General features: G+C 32.9%; 1 protein-coding gene across 10 annotated transcripts in view; it reads right to left on the bottom strand.

The window, feature by feature from the left end:
- The window catches only part of NAALADL2 (N-acetylated alpha-linked acidic dipeptidase like 2), a 1131941-nt gene that overhangs the window by 854857 nt on the left and 263913 nt on the right, over positions 1-13171 (bottom strand). For 4 of the 10 annotated variants that reach the window (XM_087440001.1, XM_087439999.1, XM_087440006.1 and 1 more), the window contains 2 exons: positions 7479-7523; positions 5641-5868 (listed from right to left, as the gene is read on the bottom strand). The exons of 5 other annotated variants lie outside the window; for them this stretch is intronic. The gene's annotated coding sequence lies outside the window, so the exon portion shown is untranslated. The remainder of the gene's footprint in view (positions 1-5640; positions 5869-7478; positions 7524-13171) is intronic. One more of the 10 variants, XM_087440002.1, reaches the window with a different exon arrangement.

Below are 13171 nucleotides of genomic sequence, written 5' to 3' on the forward strand. Positions count from 1 at the left end.
TTTTTGGTCCTAAAATCATGTGGAACCTGATTAAAGTACTACCAGAGCAATCCTAATAATAGCTTATCTTCTGTTTTGAGATGGACCTTTATTTCAGACCCTTGGCTTGGGTTTAACTTTATCAAGTGATCTTTAGTAATAATAGCATCTCAGTAGCTATTATTATCATTGTTTGATTCTTGAATTCATTTATTTTTGACTTTTGTTTAAAAATTAGCTATATTAAACATATGACTTTACATAGAGGAAACAAGTCATGGGTATTTTATAACAAAATATGCAATGTCCAAGGGTAAGTATTTTGGACGCTAAACAGATCAAGATCATTACATAAGGAATAATTCTTTCTCTGATGTACATGCAGAATACAAAGTAAATAATCCCCTTGATTTCTCTGGAATGGAGAAAACATATATTTTAAAACTAGAGTCAGTTCCAAAATACCATCTCTATGGAAATGGAAAGAACAAGTATAAGAATGCTTCCCCCCTACTACCCACTAAATATTCTGAAATTGTGAATAGTGAACATTCATCCTTAGGTTTAAAGGAAATCTGAGTTACCAAGGTCTTAATTAGCTTTTCAACCATCAGAGCACCGTTTTCCCCAGAATATGATTCACTAATTACAACATCAGGTTATTCAGCATTGCTTTTCTCTACATTAGTTTTGCAAAATGAATAATCATTGTCTTACCATCGTTATGAGAAAAGAAATATAGAAAACGAAAAGCAGCAATAACACGACAATGATCCAAAATATCCTATCTCTATTTTTTTAAAGTTTGCTAGACTTACCACACTTTCTGAATCCCTGTTAATCTTACACTTTTGAGAAAAATATATGTTAGAAGAAGTGATTATAAAACTTGAGATTCAAGTAGAATACTATTCCCTAACTTACATTTCAGTATTATTTCCCATTAGCTAGTTTGTGCATCAGAAGAAATATATAGGGTACTCAGAGAAGAAATCTTAAAAGAACACAATCAAAAGGTGTACAATTGTGAATCATATATTTATTGTTACTCAAAAGTTTTCAAGTCATTAACCACGTGTGTGTGAGTCTGTGTGAATATATACTACAAAAGTTAAAATTTTCCTAGGCTATTGCCCTACATCACCTATACCACTACCAATCAATTGCAAATTTTGAAATAGAGAACTAGAAAGGTAAAATATAGATCAAAGTATTCTATAGAAGATAATATAAATAACCAGTACATCTCTGAGGTTTGGTTTTGCTTTTCTTCTTAATTGATAACAGTTTATGTCAGATACATGAACCAGAATTTTCATTATGAACCATATTTTCATTCTACATCAACGTGAGAAAGTTTGATGCATCTGCCGTATACTCTCTACAACATCTACAAAGTACACCTAGGCAACTATAAGATAGTCCCTTATTAATATTGTTTTAGAACTACAACATTGGACAAACGCTTATTCAGTTAGAACAATGGAAGTGAACATTTTTTGTAGTTGACTTTCTAACCTCTATATGAAAAATCATTTCAATTTAACTTTACAGAAAACTCTTTGAATGTGTGGATCTTCTCAGTTTTAGAAATGTCTGAAGTTGAATAAGCTAATACCCTAGAAATGGAAAAGCAAGATCTTAATCTTATGCTAGGCAGGACAGTTCATTTGCAGTACTTGTTTTAAAAATATATATTAGTGTTCTTGCACAGTGCATAGATTACATGACTTTGTGTAGGCATGCTTTTTCACAAACCCTATCAAAGCTCTACCAAAAACGATGGCAGGTAAAAGACTTAAGATCATAAAACAATATCCTGTACTTCCCTATCATAATATTCTTCATACTTTATTTTTTATTACTTTTTAGTTGTCTTTTCCACCAGATTGTGTGTTCTTTGAAGCAAGGATGATGTTTTTCTTGTTGAGCACTATTTTGTTAGTGCCTAACCCAACACTTGTCACATAGTCGGTATTTAATAAATATTTTTGAGTGACTAAACTTAATATATCATAAAATCAACAGAATAATACCTAAAGCTTTGTGATGTTGTTGTTGTAATTAAATAAGAAACTGAAACTATTTCTTAAGTATTCATTATCATTCTAGATTCAGAGTTTACTGAAGTGAAATTTGAGAGCTACCAATATAAAGCCATCTGGATTAATAGTTAAAAATGGATACTTCTTTACCCATTTTACATGTGATCAATCTGAATCACTTGATTATGAAATCTCTCTCTCTCTCTCTCTCTCTCTCTATATATATATATATATTTCTTTAAAGAAGAGAAACTCCCAGGAGATTCAATTGCACAGTAAAGGCTGAAGAATCCTACTGTACATACTAAAAATAGCAGGTAGACGATTGTTGTTGTCAGTAATACCAGTACTAGAACTAGAGGTAGTAGTAGAACTAAATAAATAGTTGTTGAATAAATGGTGTGGATGAATTGGTGATTGCTATAAGCTTACGTGTCAGAAACAATGTAAGTAGTTTATGATACATTTAGTCAAAATAATGTCTTAATCCCTATTTCATCCGTAAGGCGTATTTATCACAATTTCAAGGATTAGGAAACTGAGATTCAGAATGGTTAAGAAACTTGTCTAAGGTCACATATCATAGACATGCAAAGAGGTTAAATATATGGCCAAGGCTACAAAAATTTTTAAAAGCCAGCACTCAGTTCTATCTGGTTCCCAAGCCCAAATGCTGTTCACTAAAGTATAGACCAGAATGTCGGCATTATATAAATTCAATGTATTTATCACTGAAAGAAAACATATTCATAGAATTTGGGAATTCATTTCTCTTTAAAAATTAAAGATATCCTAAAGTAAACATTTAGATATCCTAGAGCAAATATCTGAATAACATCAGTTATTCTAACTTACAGAGCAAAATGGTTGCCTATTTAAAGAAGATAGATAGCAAACAATCAAAATGTTAACTGAACTATTCTAATGGCTATTTTTTTCCCCCAAGGCTTCCTTATTTACACGATTTTACCTGAAGAAAGAAACTTTGTCATTAAGCCTTGAAAAAGAGCACCATAGTTGGTCTAAAACCTACAAAAAATAACAGTCAGGATCTACAATGAGGAGACACGATTCATCTTTTCAAAAACTTGATGCAGTTTAATAATTGAATGCTCACAAGATCATAAGAAGATTCACAGAATAAACTGGAAGACCTATTTGTAACAGGAACTCATGAAAGAAAGAGTAGCTCAAGTAGAAAAAACACATCTCAATTATCAAGGATTTGAAAAGGCAAGAGTATCTAACCATGGGAGGAAAGGCTGATTTTAGAAAATTAAAGTTCCAAATAATTCCCTCTTCAAAGAGAAGCTACTTCATTATTTAATAGAAGTACCCTTAATTAGAAGAGCAGAAAGACACCAAGGTTCAGCAGAGCCAACAGGCAGATAATCTTTTCCATTACAAATTTTGAAGTAATGCTTTCCAAATAACACATTACACTAAAGGTGATCTTGAATATATTACTTTAAGTCATAGTCACAAAATTAAACCTTGGGAATTTCGAGTAGTGTTAAAGTTCACGCAAAATTCACCAAAAATAGAGAACTCTACAGTATTTTGTCGCTTACAAATCATGCCAATGGAGCATTGAAGACACTCCAGAATCCAGCAGGATTTATTTAAGTAAGTGGGAAGCTAAGGAGAGTCCAGCAATTCTCCAATCAGTTCTGAAGTCATATGCCCAATGACTGTTCATCTTATATCATTAAATTTCAATAGACTTAATTTGTATTTCAATCACTTCTGCATGTCTTTCTTAGCCAATGGTTCCCATACCTGGCAAGATACAGAAAAATTAAGACAGGATGAACAAATAAAGTTAATAATCTAATGTTTGAAAATACAGGAAATTAGCCTGGGCTTTCTGTGTTGTTGCTACTGTCTTGATTTTATATAGTGTCACTATGCTCATTATTAGAGGGAGAATATCTAATTCAGCTTCAGCAGTTTCTTTGTTTTGATGATCTGATGGTGCCTGGTTAATGACATGCTGTTAGAGATATCCTAACTGGTAATGTAGCAGCTCCTGGGGAGAAAGCAATGAAACATTATACTCTGCAGTTCTGGTGAAAGAGACATTGCAAGCTGCACTGCATGCCTTCATCAGGGGTCGAAATTACAAAAATAATTTTATACGTCTTTAAAGTTTCCAATAAATTGTTCAACTTTGACATTGGTGAAAATGTTTAAAATACTACCAGAAGAAAAACCCATCTCAAGACAAAATTCTGCCACCATTGGATTGATCTCATCTATTAAAAACACATAAAAATTGTGTAGTTACTTGAGTTCACTGAATCATTTCTACATGATAAAGTAAGTCTAAACGTTTGAACTACAAAATTCAAGGTGAAAACAGATAACAAATCATCATGCAGTAGAAGTCACCTTATCTCACAGGCTAGCGATTTGTTCAGACCTCAATTCCTCACAACATACGGTCAAGTCAACCTGATTTTCATACCTCTTCTGTCGCTACACACTTGCAAGAATCTTCCACTCTATTCTAGTCAACAATCTCATTGTGTCTCAAATACTTTCCAAATTTCTATCTCCACACCTTGGCTCTAATAACCCAGCAAACTTGAATCATATTCAACCTCAAAAAGGCAGTTAACATTCTAGTACTGCCATGAGAATGTCTCATGGTGATTTGTTTCGTTTCCTTGGATTCTGATAATAAACGACTCTACACTTTCAATTTGACAAAACCAAATAAGTCCTTAATAATAACAGTAAACACTACAGGACTTTTATCTTAGTACCAGAAACTAATTTCATTGCTTTACACAATTCATTTCATTTAAGCCTCATAATAACCTTACAATATAGGCACTTTTAGTATCCTACCCAGTTTACGTATGGGAAAGTGAGACGGGAGATGTTATGTGCTTCCTCTGGGTCACACAGCTCCTGAGTTGTCACGAATCAAACTCAGCTAGATTGGCCCATGATCTTAACCTCTATTCAACATTGCATTGTATATTATTTTACATGAATTATAATTTTACCAACCAGATATTATTTTCCAAACTGTGGGGCACTTATTACTGGTTGATCATTACATGGTTTTAGGTGGTACACAGGCATGGCCCTATAGTCAACAAATGTATTTTGACTGACTGAACCCCCAAAACACCTATTTAATGGAAGTAACATACTTCATTTTTGTAAAACTACGTCCTCTTCAAAGTGTGAAGAAAGAACTATCATTAAGGACCCAACAACGTGTCAGGTATTTCGTTGAATTCAAAGTGATTCTATTCAATCACACATGTAATATATGCAAAGAGCATTTAAAATATTCATCTTACTTAAAGGAAATAATTATTCTGTTCAGTGTATAAAGTACACTGTATAGCTATTCATACATACTTTAATTTTTTCATTTTGGTTAAAGCTCTATAGAAAGTTTTGATTAAGGCTATCTCCAAGACACACAATAATGATATGTGATGAATATCCAAGTAATAAAAACAAAAGAAATAACAATAATAACCACTCCTACCTTTTCTGGAAAGAATTACTCAATAAAGCCATACTAGGTATATATTATACAAATAAACATATATATTTTTAATTACAGGAAGTAAAATCTACACAATAAACCTACCGTATCTATTCTTTGCTTGGTTTTATAAAATGCCACAATTGGCCTTATCCTTGAACTTCCAAATTCTGCTTATTTTTAAAATAAGGTAATACAAGTAATGTTAGTCGGTTTCTTTTTACATTCTAAATTGACATGAGCCTTCTCTCCTTTACGTTGTTCTGGACATCATATGCAGACTTCTCTCAGCAGGCAAGAAAGATAAGCTTATAGAGATCTATACAAAATGCGCTGAGAGAGAAACAAAGATGGCTTTGATTAGAGCAAGGATAAAGCAGAGAAGATTCAAATTAAAAGATTTCACTATATCAATCTATAATAAACTTAAAAATAACATTATTGAGTATATACTATATGCTAAGCATAATGTTTAATTCTTTACATTTATTCTGCCATTTACTCTTTACAAACATCTGTTGAAGTAGGTACCATTTTATAGAAAAGGCTAATAAATCTTAAAGAAATGTTAATTAACTTGACCAAGGTTACACAACTCGTAAGCAGAGACAAGATTACAACTTAAATTGGTCTGCTCATTTGCATATATATATTTTGTAAAGCGAGGAAAAATAAAAAAGACCAAGGACAGCAATTCCACACCCATATGTAGGCCAGCGGTGTTAACAGAAGGAATTATTGAAAGGGACCCTGAATCCATATGCACAAAGGTATTTTCTCAATCAAAACATAGCATAAGTATAATTACTTTATTTTCAGCATAATATATATTATATATATTTATATAATCACAGTTTCATGTATGTGTACATACACACATACTTACATATATATTAAGATATACAATTAAGAATTGTATCCCAATTCTATAAGCATAATTTTACAATTTTTAGAGGATGAGGAGGATAATGAAGATAGAATGAGTAAAAAGGTAATGAACACATCAGAGCACTTTTAGCCTCTGTGCCATTAATCATTTCCCCCGATACAGCAGTGAGAATAATTCTTTAAAAACATAAACTAAACTTCCTTCACTAAACTCCTTCAATTATTTCCCATGACACTTGAAAAAAAAATCCAAACTCTTTAACTTGGCCTGACACAATCATAGGGTCCGTCTCTCCTCTGCTCCCCGTGCTCCTATATCCTGCCCTTTCCAGACGAGCTCCTCAGTGCAGGCTGCTGCTTGGAATGCTCCAACTCGAGCTTCCTGTGACTGGATCCTTTATTTTTTCAGTCAATCTCAGCTTAAACGTCATCTCCTAAGAGATGCATATCTCCCATGTAGCAGTTTTTTAAAATAAAAATTAAATATTTAATTATTTGCTTCTTCTTAATTTTCCTCCACTTGACTATAAGTTCTACATGGACAGGGAACTTACAAGTTTAATTTTCCAATGTACATGTGAACTAATCAATGAATTATCCATGAATAAAGGAATACTCAAAGACAAAAATATTTGGATTTAAGGATTATTATTCCAAACTATTACACTCACCAATGAAATGCATATTTTTCTAACCCTTTTTATTACAATTATAATTTTATAGTAAGCTATGAGTATTATAATTTAACTATGCTTTATAATTTGAGGAACCAAATGTTAAAATTGGCTATTATAAAATTATCATTAGTTTGCTTGTCAATTTCTGTTTGCTAATAACTGATTCTGAAAATAAAGTTGTACATCTCTTCTAAACAAGTCAAACTTCTTTAATCATGATTAGATTGCTACCAACTTCAAAGAGTGAGACCATAGCAAATCTTATAAATTCTTTAACCTCTATGCTATAACTTTCACATTAGATGAGAACATGTTGAACTAAATGCCTTCTAGCATCCTTTAAGCTCTTACATTTTGTGATTCAAAATTTTAACTTACATTTCCGATTTTCTCCTCTTTAATTGCATTTACATCCCCTTAATCCTATAAAAATGAATAAATGGAAAATTAAGATGATGGCTATGGCTATCTGCCTTTAATTTTTAGGATATTTTACCTCCTCTATACAAAAAATGTACATAACAAAGCATAGAATATTCTGCAACAAGTAAGATATCAGTATACATTTTTCTCCATTTTGTATTGCTTTTACAAATCTAGTCCCATGTGTCGATTCCATGCACAGCTGGTTAGATTTATGAACGTCATTACAGCACGTGTTCTTCTAATACTCACTCTGCCAGAGGACACGGCATGGGCCTTTTGGAACTGGTGAACTTCCAAGAGATAGCACAAATTGAGGTTTTGTATTTTACACCCGTAATGCCAAGCTAACAAAACTACAGAAGATATTGTTGAAAGCACCCAAGAACCTGATTTTTTTTGTTCTATATCTGTGTGCCTAGCCAGAGACTACAATTAAAAACAAAAAAAGTTTGAATGATTTTCTCTCATTATTTGAGAATAGGGTATTGAAAAATGATGACATCTGAATACGTGTTAAGAAAACTGCATAGAGACGAAAACACTGGTATGTTTTAGAAAATCATTTTCATTAGTTTTAAAAATGAAAGATACTGTGAAAATCCAAATCTCCTCAAACTTTTGCTTGCTAATTTTAAGATCCATTAGTGGACAAAAATCATTACTATGTTGCTTGCCTAATGGTGATTTTCTATTTCCCACTTCTACTTTTTAAATTGGAGTTGTACTGTAAGGAATACCTGTCCCTTCTCCTCTGTTATGGACTAAATGTTTGTATCCCCTCAAAACTCATTTGTGGCAGCCCTAACCCCAAATGTGATGGTATTTGGAGGTGGGGACTTTAGGAGGTAATTAGGTTTAGATGAAGTCATGAGAGTGGTGCCCTCATGATAGGATTAGTGACCTTATTAAGAAGAGGAAGAGACACCAGAGCTCTCTCTCTGTCCCCAGTGAGAGGATACTGTAAGAAGGCAGAAAGCCAAGAAGACGACTCACATTAGAACTCAACTATGCTTGCACTCTGCTTGGACTTCACAGTCTCCGGAACTGTGCGAAATAAATGTCTGTTATTTAAGCCACTCAGTCTGTGTTATTGTGTTATAGCAACCCAACCGAAGACATTCCCCCTGAGTCATATTTATTTATTCAATTACACATTTATATTAGTATGGACTCATGGATGTGTATTTAATTCTGTGGGTTAATATCCAAAACTATCCTTTATTTTGTTGTTCCAATTGTTTCAGCTTAGGCCATCAGGAGCTTCTTCTGGTTAGCTCCTGGGCTTTGTCAACAGACCCCATCTTTTTGTGAGTACTTCCTTAAACTCTCTCACCACAAGGTGTTTCAGGTTAATCTTGTCTTTACCCTGCCCTGCCTGGAATCAACCACTGTTCCAAGGAGTCCTTCTGCTTTTTATTCCAGAATGATGTTTAGAAAGTAGGACCCGGGGTTTGCATAGTCTCAAAGTATTTCCCCAAAGCTATTTACTAATTAAAAAGGGAAAGATAGTAACTTCTGCTTTACCAAGTGATTAGGTTACTATCATCAGCAAAAAGACATACTGACATCACAAACCCCTTGATCTAATGCACTGAGGACACAGCATCATTTCAGTGGTATTACTGTCAAAAAAAAGCACCACTTCATTCCAATCATGAGAAAAATCAAACAAATCTGAATTGAGGGACTCTCTCCAAAATAACTGATCAGCGCTCTTCAAAAGTGTTAAGTTCATGAAGGAAAAGGAAAGAGTGAGGCAATTTTACACACTGGAGAGGCTAAGAAGAAATAGCTACTAAATGCAATGTCGAAATACCAGATAGGATCCTGAAACAGAAAGAAAAAGCTTTAGGGGAAAAATTGATGAAATTCAAATGAGAGCTGTAAATTAGTTAATAGTGTTGTATCAATGTTAATTTCCAAGTTTTGAAAGTTTCATTGTTACTATGAACATTGTTAATATCAGAGGAAGCTGAGTTGGGAGATATATGAGAACTGTACTATTTTTGAAACTTTCAGCAAGTCTAAAATTAGTTCAAAATAAAAAGTTTTTTAAATAATCAAATATAATTTCTTATTAATAACATCAAACTATATTTTGTTTATTATATACTTTTTTCTAGCACAAAGGAAGAAACCTATACTAATAAATGAATGGCACAATGGAGAGCTCCAATCCATGCCTAGGCAATCTGAATGAAAATATTTTCCCACCAAATGTATGTTTTGACCTTTAAAATTCTGAGACCATAATTTCTAAAAGTAATATTCGCCATGAATTCTAATAATAAAATTTTCCCAAATATCAATTTTTTTACATTTGAGTCAAGTTATTTTAAGCATTTTAGAAGTAGAACTTATAAAAAATTAACTGATTAATCATATGAAGGCCTTGTAAAAGAAAAACAAATAACAAAACAACAAAAATATTGTAAGAATTTAAGTGGCTTAGTTCTAAAGTTAAATTAAATTAGTTAACTTTATTGAGCACATATTTTCTGCCCAATATTCTTCTAGAGATAATATTAAATTGCTAGATAGGGACTATGTTATATTGCAAAAATGGGCACAATTCTTTACTCAGTCCTTGATCCACATACTTTGCAGGGCAACTCTACCATTACCCCCATCAAAAAGTGGAATCTGTCCCATACTCCTTAAATCTGGCCTGGTTTTGTGACTTGCTTTGACCAAAACAACACAGCAGAACTGACAGTGATCTAGTTCCAAGACACCTTGTGTGCTTCGCCTCATTCTCTTGGACCCTTGTCTCTGCCATGAGAACAAGCGTGGGCTAGCCTGTTGGAGTATGTGCCGTCTCATGGAAGAGATCCCAGTTGTCCCAGATGAGGCCACTTTAGACCAAACTTCAGCAAGTCAAACATCAGGCCCGAGATTAGCAGAATCACCTACCTGATCCACATGACTGACAGTAGATGCGCAACTGGTTGAGCTGTACACTAGTGAGCAATAATAAGTCCTTACTGTTTCAAGTCACTAAGTTCTGAGGTGGTTACTTATGTAGTAATAGCTAACTGATACAAGGATTTTTTTTTTTTTTATAATGCACAAAATGAAAATGTGGTACAGAAAAGTTAAATAAATTGTTCAAGTTTGCACCAAGATTAAGTGGCGTGTTATAATCCCACATCTGTCTGACTCCAAAATGTATGTTTTTCATTATGCAAGAGTCTCCCAAAATCCAGCGTGTTCTTATTTTCAGTATTTCTGTATGCATACTAAGTACCTTCCCTAGATTCAATTTGTAAAATTATTAGATCCAATTACAAGTGAATAATCCATTCTGAATAACCATACGCTAAATACTGTTCTGATTAAAGATACATTTATTATACTTGATATGCTTTCATAATCATCCCACATTCTTTTTTTAACATGAAATCAAATAAGCTACACAGTAACAATTATTAAGTATCACAATGGATGCTTTCAAAATATGCCTCTTTATACTTACTTCTTAAGTAGTGTATCTTATTTTTACACAAGTGTTTAATATGGATTTTACAGTATAAATATAATTACATAAACATTCTTGAAGAGATCTGACACCTAATTTTATCTTCAATTTTAAAATATATAAAGTAAATTACCAGTTGAGCTTAGAAAATTGTGATAAAAATTCTGTAGGATCTTTATGTCAACAGTCTGTTATGTACAAATATCTTTTTGCAAGGTTACATTTGAGGCTTTTCTTTATTTTTAATTCCCTAGAGTTGATGGTTCAAAAAAGACAGAGAGTAATAAATAGATCTAAAACAAATTTTGAAAGTGAGACTGCAGTGCAATTTTCTTTTAATTAAACCATAAAGTACAAGTTCCAAATAGTTAATCTCATTTGATTTAGAAAAGACTTTTCAAGTCTTTAATAAACAACTTGCAATGGACAAGATAGTTTTAAACACTCTAACCAAGGTTCTGTAGTGCTGGAGGTATTCAAGCAAACTAAATAATAGTATTTTGGAGTGACCAAAATGAAACCTGTGGGATATTTTCTGGCCCACATGTTACCACAGTTAAAGAACATCTTAAACAATCAAAGCTATAGTAACACTTCATTTACATTCAATTTCAGGTCTTTGTTCAACGTCGTTGAATTAAAGCCGTGACGAAGCATTTTTAATGTACTTTTTTTGTTTTTGTGAGGAAGATTGGCCCTGGGCTGACATCTGTGCCCATCTTCCTCTACTTTATATGTGGGACGCCTGCCACACCATGGCTTGATAAGTGGTGCGTAGGTTCGTGCCTGGCATCCAAATCTGCGAACCCTGGGCCGCCAAAGCAGAGCGCGCGAACTAAACTACGCCACCAGGTCGGCCCCTTAATGTACATTTTTGCCTTGAAATATAATATATAATGTACTTTAAAATAGTAAGCATAGTGCAAATATACTATCATTGATTTTATGTTTCTTTTCATCATAGTTTCTTAGGTTCTTGATTAAATTCATGACTAGTTAAGAATTGGGAATGAAGAAGCATTTGAAGAATACGTAAATAAATTTTTTTAATAGACTGTAAAAATTGAATTTTCTTTGCTCCTTTGTGATTGATATTAATTTATATTTTGAAAACTGGAAGTAATTGCTGAAACAAAATTAAATCAAATTCTTAATTTTAAAAGAGCTCCCAGCATGTATCAAATAAAGTTTCAAATGAGAACTATTTCCTGAAACACTTGACCACCACAGGTGTACCAGGGATGGTGAACAGGCAGAAAAAGTCCTAAAAATATCACATATGAAATCTAACATGGGTAGATATACTAGACACTATGTATTATATGACTCTATAGATATTATTTTGCATTATCAACCTCTCTGATTTAATGAACTATAATATACAATATGTAATATATAATGTGAACTATAACCATAAGATCTTGAGGTTGAGTGAGTCAAAAGTTAGGTTATATTTTTTCCTAAAATTGTTAAAGTATTATACAATACAATTTAATTCTTAATCAATTGAAATTATTAACCTATTTGTTTTCCTTTCTATTACTCTACTAAAATGATCTGAATGTAATCTTTTTAAACAAAGTACACCTTGAACATCTGACACAGCAGTCTATGGTGTGAGTCCTGGAACCAGACTGCTTAGGTTCAAAAATGGACTCTACCACTCACAACAGTTCTATGAAGTTGTCCCTACTATAAAGTTGGGAACACTAAGGTTTAGAAAGTTACCTAATACTCCAGTGTCAAACTCTGTTAATTGACAGAGGTAAGATAGCAACCTCAGTTTGTCAGACTTCCAAGCCTGGCTCTTAATCACTAACTCCAGATGCTTTAATATGGATAATCTCAAACATTACCTGAATGAGCTTATCATCAAGATGACACAGAAGACAATATAACATCTCTGCTGCCATGCCTCAAAATATACCCCACCAATAGACACACTAACTCATATGAAATAATCCATCTAACTCACCGCTTTAAAATTTTCTAAGCTTTACAATTAGACCATTCAAGTTTGACAAACATTTCTATTTTAATAAATAAGCAGATACCAGGTTTCTAATATTGTCTTATTTTCTGGAGTGTTTAGAACTTGTCCACAACTGATAGAGAGTTTATAGAGTTAAACTAAGCAGAGCTATTTTTATTTCTTATTTGAGTCAAT

The sequence above is a fragment of the Ceratotherium simum genome, chromosome 15 (assembly GCF_057802395.1).
Source record: "Ceratotherium simum simum isolate JZ-2026a chromosome 15, ASM5780239v1, whole genome shotgun sequence".
Classification (NCBI taxonomy): Eukaryota; Metazoa; Chordata; class Mammalia; order Perissodactyla; family Rhinocerotidae; genus Ceratotherium; species Ceratotherium simum.